The following is a 16335-nucleotide window of genomic DNA, read 5'->3' as shown; positions in this document are numbered from 1 at the left end:
TGATCCTGTTCTTTGGGTGGTAATATCCTAGTCAATTATTTCTTTAACACTTGGAGCAGCTTTAAGAAAAATAACTTGGCAGAAGGTATCCTAAACTCCATAAACTAATTGATTAACATCGTTGCTATAAAAACACCAATGTTTTTACACGCAAAGACAAAAATTTCATTTTCCTCAAGTGTATGATCCTGATTTTCAGAAATGTGAATTAGAACTAAAAAAGACACCCTTGAAATTTTTTCAAAAGCTTTCTTAATTTAGAAGACAGATCTGATGCAAAGATGATACATGGCATATATGTGTACAAAGAGAAATATAAAGAAAGAAAAAAAGACTACAGTTGTTCAATTATAACATTTATGAAGCTGAAATTGCCACATTATGGATAGTCATCTTATTTGTAAAGCCTCAGAAGAGCGAAACTAAATATCCATGAAGCAACTTAATTCTCTGTGTTTCTTCAATAATATCTTTTCATGATGGACAATTCCCTGAGCCCTACATACCAAACACAGCCATAGAGGAGAGATGGCAGTTTTCATTTGATCAGATTTTTTTTAAAGAGGAATTTTTTTTTTTTTTTTTTCAAATATCTATCTGGGGAGACAGGGCTGTTTCTGGTTTGGGTAAAGCTACATCGTTATTCTTTACTTTCTAATTTATTGGTGAAACTGTATTTTGAACTGTGATCAGGATTAATCCTGCTTATATTTTATCCTAGTGTTCATAACTGCATGTAACAAATGTACATATTCATTAGCACGTATGGAAACTGCTGTGGTTACAGTGTTGGCTCTGCCAGTTCTTTTCCTGAATCTTGTACCAGTGGTATTGGCTAGTGGGTGAATTTTGGCAGAAATGAAGGACAGAGCTATGAAATGAGTCCAATTCAGAAGTGGTGTTACAATAGCAATATATGTATACATTTTTCTCACAGAGTCTCTATAACTTAGAAGACGAACTCTGGCTAATATATTATTTCATTTAAAATGCCCTTTCTTTGGCTTACCAGAGCATCTCTTCCAGGCAAGAAAGGCAAATAGTCACCAACACTTCTCATAATGGCAGACCAAACCACTTTTCCAGAGTCTCCCAAAGAGTGAGATGCTCTCTTCAGGTGTTTTGGAAAGGCGCTGGTTGTTCCTCGGTCATGAAGTGCTAAACTAAAAATGAATCACTTTCTTAGTACAGGTCCAGAGACTTTAAAATGCTAAGGCGCACTTGAATTTTCCAGAGAATGATGGCTTACACAGCATTTCTCACACCTATTTGACCACAGAGTGCCTTTTCCACAGAATGCTGTGTCACAATGACTGTTCTGTTTCCAGTCCCAGGATGGTCGGTCGTAAGCTGGTCAGAGCACCCCAATGGGAGGTTGGTGGCTGTGGTTGCAGTACAACGTGGTCACGCTGTGACCCAGGAAGCGTTATTCACTGTCTGCTATATGGCTAGGCCAAGGACCTCCTGAAACCAGGATTTAAAAAGAACAGTGCTGTGTCCAGAAAAGAAATAAATAAGGTGCTACAAAGTGGATCTTAGGATTGTCTCCCTCGTTCAACCCTCTTTGTTTTATCTCCATCATTGTTTGAGAGCACACAATGGCCAGGAGGGAACTGAACCCAGCATACCAGTTTCATGATCTCCCCAGCAAAGAGAGTTGGAAGAATCTTTAAGGGCTACTATTGAAGCAGACAAATCATAGCACAGAGACCGCGCCATGCAGACTCCAGCAGGGACAGATGTAGGGCATGGGGCGCAAGGTGGTTCCACCTGTAGCCTTCCAGGAAATGACTGTGTTCCTCAGGCAGAAGCTAGGTAAGGATGATGCAACCGTGACTGTTACTAACAGTGGCCTTTTGTGAGGACTTACAATGAGGTCAAGGACTTCAGGTGCATGATCTCACTTAATCCTCATGACAAAGACCCTGAGAAATAAAACCCCCATTTTACAGATGAGGAAATGGAGGCTCACAGATCACGGAATTCACCAAGCTGGTGAACACTGGAATCAGCATTTGACAGAGCTCTTTCTGACTCCAAAATATGTGGAATTACTTATTCTGCTCTATAGTCTGAGCCAGCTCCTTATATCTGACTCGGCTAAGGTACAGTACAAATAAGGCATTAGCCAAAGCCTTGTCATAAGCCAAGTTGTCTCCTGTAAGGAAATAACCAGAATAAATTCCACCGGATGAAACAAGTTAGTATATATTCTGAATTTAATTACTAAGGATAAAGCAGTTTGGAGGCACCTTTTCTTTTAAATAAACTGTAGGCTTTTGCTGTAAGTTTATCGGGGAATGGAGAAAAGATGAAGAAATATGAAACATAGACCTGCTGAAAAATTGAATATGAATCTTAGTTAATACATGGCTATTGTAGGAAGTAATTTAAAATGCAATCAGTTTCTAAGTTATTACAATTGCTGTTTAGTATATGGTGTCAAATGAAATCTATAGCGCTGCCACAATACAACACATCCCCACCAGGGACAGCCAAACCCAAACAATACAACTTAACACTGGAAGCCTCTTACTTTTTTTGTTTGGGCCAATGTGTGTGAAATTATCAATATTCCCACATCCTCTTGCAAGGTGCAGTGGCCTAAAATATTGCCCAGCCCCTTATTCAATGACCAGCACCAATCTAGGGAATAACTGTCCACCAGGTCATTATGGAGGAATCTCATGCCATCATTCAAATAGTTCTCTAACTCTCTTACATTTCTGAGGTCATCATTCCACAGGAAAAACGATTTCCCCAGAAAGCATGTTCTGAAAGCGTTTTTTGCTTCAAATTGTTATTAGCCAAACATAAAACTGGACAACTAGAAATATAAGAAGCTTAAAGTGGACAAATTTGTTCCAACTTAAATAATTATGGTAAATTTTCAGTCAAGCGGAGTATCCTACGGGGGAAATTCAGAATTTTATTTTGATTATTTGACTGTGCCCCTCTGCCTGTGGTGTTCACTCACTTGAAGGGATTCCTGTTAATAGAAAGAAGATAAACTTGACTTCCCAACATTGTTTTATTCTAAAAGTTTCTGTTGCTATATATAATTATGTACATAATATATGAGGAAAGATAAAAATGTCTGGGCCCCAGGTGTGTAGCCCAAGGAAGAAGTACCTCTAGTCACAGGGAAATGCCTGTGACCCACTTTCAAGGCATCAGGACTGCTATGGTCTGGTTTTTAGGGACTTCTCTCATTGGAGAATTTCACAATGTTATCTTCTCCTTAAGACAGAAGACCCCAGCACACAGGGAAGCAGTCTCAATCTCCTGGTAATATCCCCAAGCTGAGAAATCCTCCCCCCAAAACTCTCCTGGATTCATTCAAATCCAAAGCCTGTTGCTAGAAACTTCCCTCCCACTTTGGCCTCCAACAACCTTCATCACTTTCTTTACCACCCACGTCCTTCTTCTGGGCCACAGTTCTTTGATAACAGAGCACTTTGATTAAAAGAGAAAAACAAAAACAAAAACAAAAAACCCACCAAGCTACATATTCCCTTTCTCTCTCGTTTCGGTTCCCAATAAGTGAATCGTAAATCGGTCCCAGGGATTTTCACCAGCCCCGTGCCTTGGGTTGGGGTCCAGAGATCATAGCAGGCCTGGGGATGCCTACAGGACCAATCCAGTCATGTGACATGTAAATTGTTTACTTTCCAAATCACAGTTGCTGCAGCCCATGAGAAAACTTGTCGAGCCTGCAGGGTGCAGTGAGACAATGGAGGTTGCCTCTGATACTGTTAATGGTTGTCTTTGTGTTGCACTAATTGCTTGGCCCTGGTGCTTATTTGGCTCAGCAGCTGGAGGAGGGGCCTTGCTTTGGCTCTCTGGCATTTGTGTAATCTTAGATAAATGCATAAGACTCTCTTTTCTTAAAACGATGCACCTCAAAATGAAACATTTCTTGTGTTCACTTAAATATAAGGAGCCTGTTCATACAGGGCCAGAGTGGAAGGTTTGAAATGATCAGTACTCACGGGTAATGAAACAGTCATTCAATCAGCAGAACACAACAAAGTAGCCTCACATCATGTAAAAGATTCGAGTCATTCTTAACGTGTAGGACCTCAGTACAAAGTAAATTAATTACAAAAGCCACATATGTGTCCAGTAATACGGAAAATGTTTCACTGCCCTTCCCTTAAGCAATCATCAAGTAGTATGAGTATAACTAAATGGTAGCGAACTTGATTTCTAGCCACTTTCAAAATTCAGCCTTATGACTGCCCTGTAGTTCACACAGAGTAAAGAAGGGAGCCTGACAAGTGTTAGGACTCCACCTGGATAATGGGCCTCGATCCAATAAACTGTGTTCAATGATTTCTTCAGCGAAGTGGCCAGCCTCTCTCCAGACACTCTAAGCTCTTCCTTACAGCCCTACAGGGACGGCTCTGACTTCTTCATTGATACCAGCAGTTTAGCAGCAGTGATTCAGTTACCTATAAAAATACACTCTATTGACAAGGATTATTTACAGAGAAGGGAAGACTTAAACATGTGAATGGAGGAAAAGTATCTGGGAAGTTGTCAAAAAATGAAAATAGGCTGCTGCCCCATAAAACCAGGGAATCACAAAAAAAGAACAACCTCCCTCTTTTCCTAGACCATGTTCTCATTCAGGGACGGCCTGAACTAGGACCGCCTGGGGAGCTTAGGGTTGTGGCGGTAAGAACTTAAACACACAAAGATACAGAAAGTTTCCTGAAATACAAAAAAATATAAATAAATAAATAAAAGCCAGGCACATTTTAAAGAACACTAGAGTTTACAATGTGCTTTTCTACTCATTGTATGTGAAGCTATAAAGCCAGAAAGAATGAAAGAAGATAAAGATAACTTTCCCTTATCTGTTATCAGATGTAGACTAGGTTCTTACCTAGTGGGGTTATTTCAGGAGCAGAGGCAGGGAGCTTCCAGAAACAAAACCTTGCACGCTTCCCAGACTGTACTGGAAGGTGACTTTATGACAACATTCCATGCTACACTGCAACCACTGTATTCACTTTCTAATGCTGCATGACAAATTATCACAAATTTAGCAGCTTAAAATAACACCCATTTATCATTCACTGCTTCTGTATGTTGAAGTCTGGGCATAGTGTGACGGTGTTCTTTGCTCAGAGTGTCACAAGGCTAAAGTAAAGCTATTAGCCATAATCCCCAGGCACTTACAGTCTTCCGGGCTTATGTGGTTGTAACAGAATTTAGTTCCTTGTGGTTGTAGGACTGAGGTCCCTGTTACTTGCTAGCTGTCAGCCAGGGATCAACTCAGCTCTTAGAGGCTACCAGTATTTGTTTTCACACGTCCCCCCACCCCATCTTCAAAGCCAGCTAAAAACAATCTCCCTTGCATGAATCCCTCTGATATTTAGAATCTCTTTTTTCAGAAAACACCCTGTGCCCTTTAGGGACTCGCCTGATTAGGTCAGGCCCACCTGAGATAATCTTCTTGTCTTAAGGTTGGCTAATTTGGGATCTTAATAGATCTGCAAAATTCTATCACCACTAGAACAGCATTAAATTGATAAACGGGTGAAAGTGTGCATGAAAGTGAAGGGGCAGAGAATCCAGGGGCCATTCAGAACTCTGCCTACCACAATGGCACAAAAGACTAAAAGCCTCAGGATGAAACCTGAGCATGGCCGTCAATGTCAGATAAATCTGTAAGGTATCTGTTCCACACCCCTTAAGGATATGGAAGTCCCCCTCTGGGGTTTAGGAGGGATGGTGCCAACTTCAGGGACTGCTCACCTACTATCCTCGATGACGAGAACAAATATTGCTCTGATGAGCATAAGTATGTGACACAGAGTCTAGGTCTGTCCTTCCAGAGGAAAGAGAAGCTTAGAACCAAGCAACAGAAAGAGTTGTTCCAATCCCTTTCCTTGACATTCCACATAAGGGAGGCAAACTCTTCCCTCCTTCAGCAGAAACAACAGCTGGTCCAGTCTTCTCTTGAAGTTTGCCCCAGAACTCACTGAACCTGGAAAGCAGGGAGGCCCAGTTCACCTGCTGTCACCAGAAACTGGCTGCCTACACTCCCAAGGTATATATGGGAATGATGAAAAGTCAATTCGTTTTCAACCCCATGGCTGGTCTTTAGAAGGATGACTTCAGTGGGCTAGTTCTTAGGTGTAGAAGGAAACAGAATAGATTAAAAGCAACAACAACAACAAAAATTGCATGACTCAGAAGAGACCTCAGGGCAGACCGTCTGTCTTCCTTTTTATTATGGTAAGTTTTCGGTTTTGTTGTTTTCTGTTGTTAAAGTAAAACAAACTAACCAAGCCTTAGACAGCTTAGAGCTTTTTAAGTTCCTTGAAGTCTGGTGTGCTTGAAACACCATAGCTTCAGTCTGGTGTGCTCGAAAGACGCTCTCTGGGATCGATTGTTTTTCCTCATTATGAATTTTAAAATGAAAATTTTAACAGGTTTGCACTTTTCCCCAGGGAGATCATTAATATGTAAAAACCTAACATGAAGAATAACACCCCAACACACCAGTCTTCAACTCCCCTTACTTGCCTGATCTCCCACCATGGGCTGCCAATGCAAGGAGGGACATACCCAGGGCTTGGCTCAGTTCCAGAGAACTCCGTTTGTGGGCAGAGAATGGGGAACTGACCAGGCCTGAGAGGCGAAGACCACAGTGGGAGAAAGAAGGCGCATGAGCAGCAGGGATTAAAGTGTGTGGGGGGGCAGAGATAAAGGCCAGGAACCTGTACGTGTTCTACCTGCACAACAGTCCGGATCAGCCACACATCAACAGACCGGAGCTGACATACATCACTTAAAAGGGCACAACTGATACAAGCAGGAAAACTAAAATGACAATGGCTGCATCAGATGAATGAATTGCCACAAAGAACACAACTATTTTACTCTGTCATGACAGTTTCCCATTCTTCTCTCCTTCTGAACTTTCTAGTCAAATTAATAATCATAAGGAAAATAATGATAGCAAATATTTAAGCAATACCTGTTTAAACTAAACATTATTCTAAAGTGCTTTATATCAATTTATTCGATCTTCACAGCAGCCACATAATGTAAGTCACAGCATTGTCTTCATTTTATCCAGGAGGAAACGCAGTCCAAGATAACTTGCTCGAGGATGTGTAGCTGGTACAAGGCACAGCCAGCAATCTATAGAATGAGAGCTTGTCATAAGGGAAAAGGGAACGTGCTGCTAAGCACACCACGCTAATCTCCACATCTCAATATCTTGTTCTGCAAGTGTACAATACTCCATAAAAGAATAGAAGCTTGAGAGGAGAATACCACAGATGTAAAAGTAGAGTCGGAAAAGTGGAACATGTCTCCTCTGTGACAAATAGATGATATACACAGATATACATTAAATGGAATGTCTTCCCTTCTAGCATGATAGGGATTATTTCTCATCATTCAATTAAACTTGTTAACTAGATGTGAGTCTGAGCAGCTGCAAAATGGGAATTTTCACAGCTTCATAGGATAAGCACAACCAGTGGCCAGGTGTTCTGGATTCTGGTTCTCTTCGTTGAGTCATGAGAAGACTGGTAGTTTGTTCATTTGCTTGAGGCCAGCTTCTGTGCCTATACCATGGATACACATGGATACACTTCCTTTATGTTGGTAGGTCCTTAAGAAGGTGAAATAAAAGATAGATGTGCGTGTGTTTGGAAAAGAAAAAAAATTCTCTGAAAAAAACGGTTTTTGAAAAGAAGTTTCCAAGGATCCAGAAGGTTTTGCAAAGTTGCTTGCCTTTATGCAAGAGAAAGAGAGGGAGGAAAGCTCAAGGTAAAAATGGTTCAGGACCCCATTTTCCTACATAAAGAGAGCTGGGGTCATGGAGATCCTACTGGTTTCCACTAGTGATATCCATTCACAGATGAACTGTCACAGGTAGAGAGCATATTACTGAGAGCAGAGAGAATCATTATGCTTATATCTATGAACAAAATGAAATCCCAGACAGGTTTCATCTGAAACATCAAGAAATTGAAAGGAAAAGAAAATACCCAAACACTGGCTTTTGAAGCTATTTACTAGCCATCCGTATATAAAGACATTGAACAGGGAAGAAGAAATTGTAGCACATGTATTCTGAATTGCAACAGCAGAATTCTGAGTCAACAGCAGAACAAAGGCATAGTTAAATTAATCATATTTTAAAGATAAAAATTTTCTATCACCCATCTTATTTTTTGTATATATAGATACTGCCCCTTTCTTTGGGGAATCAAATTTATTTACAAATCACAAAATATACTTTCTAATTTTCTCTGTGTTTCCAGTCTGTCAAACATACAGAAGCACACAAAAACCCCTCACAATGCAATGTTCCCATCAGAGCAGGAAAAGATTTAAAATCACAATCAATTAAACAATTGTTTTTTAAAAATTCAGGGAGTATGATTAGTGCCTAATATGATGGATATTAGAGGGAGTAAAAAAAAAAAAGTCTATAAAGACACAATCTAAGTAGGTACTAAAACATATAAAAGTAAAAATTGTACCAGGCAATAATTGTGCTATAAGAAAATTATCACTTAAGATGGCTTGGGGATGAAGAAGACATTTGATCTGCTCATTAGGGTAGATTTTATCAAGTGTAGGCTGGGAGGCAGATGTCCGGACAAGGGTACTTAAAAGCAACAGAATGAGAATGGGATAAGGTAGGACTTTACAGAAAAAGTGTGGAGCATAAAATGGATGAAAGCAGCAGTGGGAACATAAATGTAGAGACAAGTTGGTAAAAGATTTTGAAAGCTAAGCTAACAATTTTGACAAGATGTTTTAGCCAAACCATTGAAGGATTTTGAAAATAGCTATGATGTAAATGGAGCTATGCTTTAGGGAGATTAATCTTGCATCACCGTGGGTTCAATCTGAACACAAAAAGACTGGAAGTCATGGCCAGTTAAAGACGACAGCACTGGGGCGCCTGGGTAGCTCAGCCATTGAGCGTCTGCCTTGCTCAAAGGGGAGCCTCTTTCTCCCTCTCCTCTCCACGTGTGCTCTCTCTCACTATCTCTCTCTCAAATAAAATCTAAAAAACAAAAAAACAAAAAACCAGCAACACTGGTATGGGCAAGAGGTATGGCAAACTAGGGCAGAGTGGCAAGAATGACAAAAACATGAAAAGGGGCTAAAGAACAACAGAATTCTGCTCTGCAAGTATCTGTGAAGTCATAACAATGTAAACGGTGTTTATTTGTTTTCATTTTATAAGTAACTGTTAAATTATGAAGATAATGGGTGGCTCAGCCGGTTAAACATCTGCCTTCAGCTGAGGTCCTAGGATCAAGTCCCACATCTGGCTCCCTGCCCAATGAGGAGGCTACTTCTCCTCCCTCTCCCTCTCATGGTCGTGCTCATGTTCTCTCCCTCTCTCTTGTTCTCTCTTAAATAAATAAATCAAATCTTTTTAGAAAAAGACATTCTATGTTATAAGAAGAGAATGTCAACAGTATGACTTTCACAATAGGAAGATAATGACATTGCTGGCAGAGATGAGGAAGCAGAAGGGGGGAAGGTTATGGGGAAATTGTGAACACTAATATTCTTCTCTCCCAATATGGAAGTCAAGAAATATCATTCATATATGATGAAACACAAGGTGGAGATCCAAGCAGAGGGATTGATGCTCTAGAGGTACCCAATGAAGGAAATAAAGTCAGTTTTGTAACTCGGTTGGGGAAAGATGGGGGAGAAGGAATGGTGTGAGTGATATAAACCTCATTTGTCATCAAGGAACTCAACACATAACATCTAAAGTCTATAAGTGAAGAAATAATAGCAGAAGGATATTGTTGGCACTCTGAATGTTATCGTGGAATGAGTTAAAAAAAAAATGGTGGGCAAGCATAAGATGGAACCAGGGGTTGTTGCTTTTTCTACACAAGTTCTGCTATAACCATTTGATTTTTAACCATGTGCATGCATTACTTTGATTAAAAATGTAAATTAAAAATCAACACCTAATTGACAAGATTTGGCAACAGTTTCAACAGAAAAAGAAGAGTAAGAGGTTGACTGATTTTGCACGTCTAATTGACTGAGAGTTTGGTGAGTGAAACATTAGTGTTTACTGAGGAAATCAGGAGGAGGATAGATTTAGAGCAAGGTGAGATATGGAGTTTGGCTCCACACATAAATTTAAAAGTTAAAATGAGTTTAAACGCAGTCATGGATGCTTCACAGATTGTAGTCAAACATTTGGGCTGGGTCAAAGGATAGCTTCATTGCTTGGAGTGAGCTAATTCAGTGTTCAAGCAAAAGTGCAGTGAGGAAAATACCAGCTTGCTTTGTTTGTTTTTCAGACCAGGATGACCCAACCTGGCATAGAAAAGGGACAGTGAATAATCCCATAACAGCTGAACTAAAGAGAAATACAAAATTCCCATCTTCAGCTCTTGATTCTGCTAAACTCATAGAGGTTAGCCTAAAGTAAGCCAATTGAGGACAAAAGAGCCATGATAGGAAGAAGAGATATATATTAAAAAAAAAAAAGAATGTATGTTTTAATTAAAGATATAAACATTACAGCATTGTCTGCTAATGGGCACCTACCATTTTCAGTCATTTTGAAATGATATTAAACACAAATGTATAAATTATCAAAGCATACAAAGTCATCATAGTAACCTCGGTCAATATTTGGGCTATTGTAAAATTCTATTAGAAACTGTTAGAAATTCTATTAGAAATGGTTAATGTGATATATCTTGTTCGCATAATTTTATTAATTATTCATATGACCAAGAAGTAAACCAGAATGGACACAACCACAATCTAGTTGACAAAATGTTTTGACAAGTCAACAGAATCCCTTTGTTTTGAAAGTAAAAAAAAAAAAGTCCTTTGCTTTTCAAAGAGAGTATGAAGATAGGCCAATATTCATTGATCTTCCTAACCAAGTCACCTTCCTTCTGAAAACACTCCGGCAGTGGACTCAAGGCCTGACTCCATCTTTGATACTGGACCTCCGACAGCTTTTGAGTCCTCCCTCTCTTCTTTCCTCTCTTGTCCCCCTGATCTGGGTGAGCTGGTGACGACACCCAAGCGTTCTCCTTTGGTGCCGGTGGAGAAGTTCAAGCCACACAAACCTGGCCCCACCTCTATAATCACAATTAAACCCCAAGTTTCTCACCTCTCTATATTCAAGCCATTTGAGAAGTGCCTGGGTGCCTGCTCAGGTCTCCCCCAGAAAGCCTCCTTCTGTGTAAAAATCACCGTTTCCACCTTCTCTTATTGGTGCACACGTGGCTTCCTCCGTCGCAACATCCAAGCCAATATGGGGCAAGGGGCTGACCCAGCTCTGCACAGGGAACCACAAACTGAGTGGCCAACTAACTCTTCCATCGCTCTTGCTATGTGCAGAGATGATCCTAAGGGCCTGACACTGATCAGTTCATTACTTTTGCGTGAAAGTCTCTAAGGGGGTACTATTACCGTCAACCTCATCATAAAATTGAAGATACTGGGATTCCGAAAGGTTAAGCAGTGTGCCCAGTGTCGCCCTGCTGGGAAGAAGCAACACAGGACCTGAGCCCAGGCCCTCTGGCTCTCAAGGAAATGCTCTCACCCACTTGCTTGCACTCTAGCGACTCAGACCTCAAAGGGTCTGTGCAGAGCTGAATAACTCCGGCCCCTCGCACCTTTGCAGCCTCACCCCCCCTCACATGGCTCTCTCCATCGCTGCCTTCCTGCCACAAGGGTCTGCTTTCAGATTGATTCTGGCGCTCTGCCCGTTTCCCCTGCCATTGGGTCTTGCCCTCCTATTTTCTCCTCTTGGCCAGCGTAGCTCTTATTCAACCTTAAGCTCACAGGGAAGTCTTTTCTGGCCACCAGCTTCCCTCCTACTTATTCCCCCAACAAATTCAAATCTCCTTTTATTACAAGCTGCAGACTGTACCGTGCACCCCTCATTTAGGCATGGATCAGTGTTCTAGGTTTTTCTTTATTCATGTCATTATTTGGCTTTTCTCTCTCTCTCTCTCTCTCTCTCTCTCTCTCTCTCTCTCTCTCAGTAAACCAGAAGCTTAGTGACAGCAGGGCTGTGTTTATTTTTACTTATCGTTATACCTTGGCAGTGCCCAGCACTAAAATAGGTCCCTATACACGTTGCAGAATAAGCAAATAACACACAGTCATTTCACACAGTCATTTCCACCTCAGCTGGTCGTATGTACTGCCCATAACCAGATTGACCCCCTTAGCAGAAATTTATAAGCTAATGGGTGTTGGGGATTAATGCTGTTTTTTTCCTACTCTGGAACTGTAATCCTTATAGTCCCTGTGGGGTTCCCCAGAGGGGAAAAAAAGAGTGTTTCCTCTCCCTGAGTCCCATTATAAGTCTTCTACGAAGCAAACCCACGTTCCAGCAGCATCTGACTTGGGAAGGTCCATGGAGTGTTCCCCCAAAAGCCAAGTGGAGAAACAGCCAAGGCCAAATGGTGTGTCATTCACGGAGGACCCAGCCCTCTCTGCTGGTCCAGGCAAAGATGCCCCCCCCTTCACCCCCACCCACCCCCGCATCTCCCTGGGTGGGTGTTTATGCTGCTCTGGGATCCTTTTCACTGTCATTGGAAGCTGCACAGGATTAGCATCTTACTGGACTGAAAAGCCTACAAGTGGAGAAAACTGAAGACAGGCACTAAATTTAATTAAGTGCTCAGTATCTTTCAAGTGTTTTTCATAATTTCAAAAATTCAATATTCACATCTCTCTGAAGTAGCTAAGATCATCTTCCTTTTACAGATGAGAAACCCAATAACCTAAGCTGTGTGCTTGCTAAATAGCAGCGGGTACATAAGGATTCAAACTCAGGTCTGGATGGTTCCAAATCCCACATTCTGTCCATTTCAGAATAACGACTTCGTCCTGCCCCCTAAATCCCAGAGAGAAGAACTTATTGCATTGGGATATGAGGGAGTAAATGCTGGAAGGAGCCACCTTAAAAATTTTTAAAGCAACTTTCTGGTCTCATTAATAAATTCATTTTAAGATGCCATTTTAAAATGCTGTAAAGAGATTTCTTTTTTTACCCATTTAAAAAAAAAAACTTTCCTTTTATCTTGAAATTTTTTAATTAGTAATCACTAAATAAGGAGACAGATGGCCTGGTCGTTAAAGATTCTTTTTGGAGATGAAGAGAAAAAATAAATAAATGAATGAGCAACTCTTTCTTCAGACAGATGATGATAAGTAGTTCCCGTGTAACTCCTTGTTAATAGGAGGAAAGAAACAAACAGGAGAAAAAAGTAAATAAAATCCTATAGGATTTGGCAACTGATTCTCCGAAAGAGAATATTCCAGAAAATGGTGAAGAGAAAGAAGTAATCGAAACTGAAAATGAGCTGGGTCCCGAAATTAGGTGAGCAATTTAAAAAGAGTCACAAGTAGTAGATAGAAATCAGAAGCTAGGGCGCCCTGGGTAGCTCAGGTGGCTGAGCGTCTGCCTTCCTCTCTGGTTGTGATTCTGGGGTCTTGGGATTGAGGGTCATGTCAGTCTCCCAGCTCAGCGAGGAGTCTGCTTTTCCTTCTCTCCCTGCCTCTCCCCTTGCTTGTGCTGTCTCTCTCTCTCTCTCTCTCACTCTCTCTCTCTTTCTCTCAAATGAATAAATAAAATCTTAAAAAGAGAAAAGAAAGAAACCAGAGGCTATATACTACAGAGAGTAGGGCTTCCAGCCCACAAAGATTCTGAAAGCGAGCCTCTGAGAACAGGTCTCGAGGGACTATGGGCTTTCCCTATTATCATCGCTTCTTGAGCTCCTCCGCTGCTCAAAGGGCAGCCTACCCTGAAAGCCACCTGGTAGATGCCTAGGTATCCCCTGCGTGGATCTCCCTCTAATGCCTTGTCTCTTCTATAACAGGAAACTGACAGAGAGAAGGAAGACTGACGCACCAGGACCAGCACATCTCATCATCCTGGCCTTGGGATGACGGATGAATAGGTGTGTGCTGTTTGGTAAAGAACAGAAATATGCAGTGCAGCCAAAGTGTCACGCGGGAGATAGCTGAGCACGGAATTAATCAGTTCTAGGTCAGCCATCCCTCACAAGGTCTAGGGCGCTGTACCCTCTGCAATGCTTCTACTTCTATTTCACTAATTGTTCTCTCTGTGAACCAAATACCAAGGCCATGTTTATCTTTGCCTCTGAGAAGGTTTGGGCACATAATGGATCTCTATAAATATGTATTCACTGTCGGATACACCATACACAAAAGTTTGTGTTCACTTAACACAAGTGGCATAAGAGTCATAAAGAATGAAAAGCCACCCAGGTTTGATTTGGAATGACTCCTGGTATCAACCGCTCCCTCTAAGGACAAATGGCTTATGTATGGAGAGTACCCAGGGATGAGGGCAACTGACTAAGAAACCAAACGAGCAAATCTGCAAAGGAAAAAAAAAATTCTTTTTCCAAAGACAGCCTCGTTTAGAATTAAATTTGATACTGAAATTCTAATAAGAACTTGCTTCCATTTTGGTTACATGACTTGGCAGTGGATCTGCTTCTCCCTCAGAGAAGTCTATATAAAGTTGGAGTGAATGTAACTTTTCACACGCAAATATTACAGCTGCAGGGAAATTCTGGCACTTTTGTACAGTGCCAGAATCTAGACATTCATGCTAGAGTTCACGAGAAATGTCTCGTTCTTCCTCCCCAGCACTTCCGGGAGCAAGGGCCATCTTAGAAGGCACAGCCATGCATTAGGGATGCTCTGGGGACAAGGCCCATGGGCAGGGCCTGTGGAAAGCAGTCAGACGTGCACCGGGAGCCCGCAGAGCCCAAATACCTGAACGCAGGCTTCTTTCGTTCAGTGGTCCTTGGAGAAATTCCCACAAGGAATCAGCCAAGGAATGTATTGGTATACCTTGCAACGGGGCTGACATTTTAATGAATGCCTACAAGGAAACAACTGGTGATAATGAAACCTCTTTGTCTGAAACTCCTCAGCTGTCCTTTGCACCTAGCCTTGGCCTTCTCCATTCAATTTAATTGTCTTTCTCAGCTCCCCCTACCAAGTTTTATTTGTTAATTTTGTGTTTTCGTGTGATTTTGGAAGTGGGGGTGGAGACAGTAGAAACACAAGGGAAAAGACTAAGTGGGAAGTTTACCTTTAAATTACCATAATACTAGATGATAAATGAGCTTATGTAAAAAGATGCCTACTCTAGAAACGGTGACATTTTTGCATCGCACAATTAGGTTGTGCAGTGTGTGTATGTGTGGTCCTGGATCCCTCCAAAGGGCAAGGGCGGTATTTTTATAAATGTCAGTTTTGCTTCTCTGTTGTGCACTTGTATGGTTTTGGGGATTGGGTGCGAATTTGCAGAAAAATAAACTGGACAGGCACAAGCGAGGCTACTTAATTCTTAGCAACCCTGCAGAACTGGTTTCTCCAGGCACTGGAGGATTTTGATTGTGTGTGGATTTAGAGGATTCAAAATTATGTCCTAATAGCTTCCCCTGGGTGTGACTTAACGGTAGTGCGGCCATTTTCAGTATCTTATCAGTTTCTGCATGATTCTTCTTTACTCTATGCCTGGCCTCAAGGTCTTCGGCTACTCATTAGTACTAACTCAACCTGCATATTTTCGTTGGGAAATACTTTGTGTAGAAGGGGGAAAAAAAAAGATTAAGACCATCATCAAGGTTTAACCAAAAAGTTCCAAGACAGATACAAGACATGGAAGAATTTGCCTCCAAAACACTAGTAGGATGGAGTCCAGACCCACTTAAAACATCTTCAGTCACCGGTATGGGGAGAGAAACTAATTTCAGGAGCATGTCTGGAAGTAGAAAACAGAGATGTTCTTACTTAAAATAATACTTTCACAATCAACACACAGGGACATCCTTCCTCTGTGGCTTTATCTCCTGATGCCTGAGGGAGGGGCCTTCGGAAGCAGAATGGAAGCAGGGCACCGGATGGACCTGAACCAAGAAATACTTGCTGCTTTTCTGTGGTTTTGTGCTAAGTGACAGTCAGTCATCTCTGGGGCCAACAGCACTGAGCCTTCCCCAGACATTCTCTCCCTGTTAAAGTCTCTTTGTGAATTCTTTTCAAGGTACAAATTTTTAATTGTTACAAATTTGAAGTTAGTTGAGAGGTCACAGATTTCCATTTAGCCTATTACAGAAGGATTCCTAAAGGAAATTATTACAATTCTTTATTCTTAAACAAATAAAGTATGTTCTTTATCTCCCAGGAAGCTGATAATATGATAGGTGCAGCTTTAAGGATTAATTATACTAAATACCAGGGCATAACTCAAAAGAGAGACTACATCTATTATGTAGAATTCCCTAAAGAAGCATTAGA

The sequence above is a fragment of the Mustela nivalis genome, assembly GCF_964662115.1.
Source record: "Mustela nivalis genome assembly, chromosome: 5".
NCBI classification, from domain to species: domain Eukaryota; kingdom Metazoa; phylum Chordata; class Mammalia; order Carnivora; family Mustelidae; genus Mustela; species Mustela nivalis.
This window is presented reverse-complemented; position numbering follows the sequence as displayed.